Raw genomic sequence first — 2,500 nt, 5'->3', positions numbered from 1 at the left:
GAAAGCCTTCAGCTCCTGATATGTGTAGCCTAGCCAATACTGTATTCACAATGTCCGGTACGTTATACCTGGCAATATAATGAGTTATATTTACTCTGAATCTGTTTTTTATAGGGGTCCGCACCTCCGACCAAACTTATTTTTTCATCACTTCTCTTTGACAAAGCCATAACTGTTGCTATACGCTCGGCCAGACTACGTTACGGCTGCGGTTTGTCAACAATATGGCGCCGTCCGGGGTTATCGAATAAGGTCTATAGCAGTGAAAGCAGTGATAACTCAAGTCATCAGGTTTATACTTGCAAGCATCTGGGTCGTACTGGCCTATTTAGGCTACATGAGGTCAGGTAGGTACTGCTCGGCTGTAGGTGTGGTGGGCAGGCAGCCAGGTACTTGCTTAGGCCCCAGTTCTAAGGAGCCACGTCGTCTGGGGGAAGCCCGTTGACATATTCGATCAGCGGCCTCCAGTGCGAGTAAAATCGGTCAGAGCAGCCCATCAGAGTGAATAAATTTTTTTTACAATTTAAGCAAAAATAGAATGTCTTCTAGCCAAGCTTTAAATGAAGGTGGCTGAGAGGATTTTCAAAGAAAAAGAATTTTCCTCCGGCGATTAACGAGGCAAATGCGATAACGAGTCTACCAAAGATTGCTATATGAGCGGATGAACAGATTCTCACCTTCAGAATATCCGAACACATATCAAAAAAGGAACGCCAGAAACCAGCTAATTTGCGACAGGACCAAAACACATGAGTCAAGTTACATGGTGCTTGGGAGCATCGATCACATTCATCAACCACTTTATCTGGATAAAGTTGAGCAAAGTTTGGCCTTGCTGTAGTGAAGTCTGCGTACTACTTTGAACTGTATCAGGCTAAGTCAGCACGCAAGAGCTGGCAAATGGTTACTACAGGGGAAGCGGTCTCATGGCGGACTTGGCTTACCAAGCCTCATCGGCTACTACTGGGCGGGCAGTGGGCATAAGATCATGCTCTGGTTCACCCCCGGCCCCCCCAAAGCAGTTGGTGTCAGATTGAGGCCATGTCATGCTCCTCTTCGTTGCTTCAGGCTCTTGCGTGTAAGCACCTTACCGGTATCTCCCTCACAATTTACTTCTAACCCCATCGTGATACGCTCTCTCAAGATCTGGGCACAGGTCAGGAGGCATCATTTTGGTTGGTCTTCTCTTCCTCAGGCGACTCTGGTTTTCAACAACCACCCATTTCTGCCTGCCAAGACAGACCCTTACTATTCACTTTTAGAGGGAAGAGGTCTTTTACATAGTTTGCCAGCTTCGACCAACTACACACTGTTTTTAACTTACCTCGTTCAGATTTTCTTCGATACTTTCAGCTACGAAACTTTGGTAGAACCCACTCCCCCGTTTTCCTCAAATCCCGTCTCCCAGTGGAATAGATCTACTGCTCAAAGCAGATGCCTTATCCAGGGGCCATGTCTCCTACTTCTATGATCTCCTCATTCCAGTGAATGTAACAGCCATCAATAAAGGCAGAGCGAGCTGGGAAGGAGAACTGCAGACCTCCCTCTCAGACAACTTCTGGGAAGAAGCTCTGGGAGCTGTCAATTCCTCTTCTAGTTCTGCCAGATATTTATATTTTTTTTTTTTGTGAGTCAAATGGTCTCCCCTGATTCTAAGTATAGTTGAATCGCTTGGTTTGACCAAGTAAAAAAAAAAAATCATAAGCATTTTACGCAAGGTCTATGGAAAAAATGAATGGCGGATGAAATGCCATGGAGAGGGAGAGGGGGTGGCTTTGGCGCTTTGACTCACAGACCTGAGCCAGACTAGGTTAGCCACGTTAGCATACAGTAGCTTCCCGAACGGAGCCGAGATGGCCCATGGAACAGTAGACAGAATATTTTTCTTTATGCAGTAACGAGCCTTGAAACCTTTTCCTTGTGGCTGAGTGTTGCTGTAATATACAGTTTAACGCCATTTCTACGCAAAAAAAAATAAAAAAATAAAAAAATAACACCATTTCTACTACGTTTCTACCGTTTCTACCAAGCAGCTGCTGGGTGCTACCGTGCTACTGACAGGCTGAGCCGTTCTGCTCGTTGCGTGAGTGAGTGCGCAGCAGCTACGGCAACGTCACATGGACATAATTGCTGCTCTAAACAACAGAAAACGTACTTTTCAAGACAAGACATTGTCAATAAACGATTTTTGACTTTCACTAATAAAAGTCGAGCTTGGTAATAAAAACGATTATTCGAAAATTCGAGATTCATTGCCCATCCCCAATATCTGTGCAAAATAGCCTCTATAACACGTGTTATCACTCTTATGACTCCAAACATTTTTTTTATTTACTAATGCCAAACATCTATATTACTTGATGAATATTTATTAACAAAATAATTCAGGAATTCATTTGAAACTTTGCAAAATAAAATTACTACATACATCAAAGCAGTACTTGTTGGACTTGCCTCGAGGCACACCAGCGTGCCTAGGCACACCGTTTGGGAACCACTG

At 44.2% G+C, this 2,500-nt stretch overlaps 1 protein-coding gene across 1 annotated transcript in view; it reads right to left on the bottom strand.

The window, feature by feature from the left end:
• Positions 1–2,500, bottom strand: part of ndst3 (N-deacetylase/N-sulfotransferase (heparan glucosaminyl) 3) — a 71,624-nt gene that overhangs the window by 56,243 nt on the left and 12,881 nt on the right. The window lies entirely within an intron of this gene.

Source organism: Poromitra crassiceps (genome assembly GCF_964638095.1).
Source record: "Poromitra crassiceps genome assembly, chromosome: 4".
Taxonomy (NCBI): Eukaryota; Metazoa; Chordata; class Actinopteri; order Beryciformes; family Melamphaidae; genus Poromitra; species Poromitra crassiceps.
The sequence above is the reverse complement of the archived record's forward strand: the minus strand, read 5'-3'. Positions and strand labels throughout refer to the sequence as shown.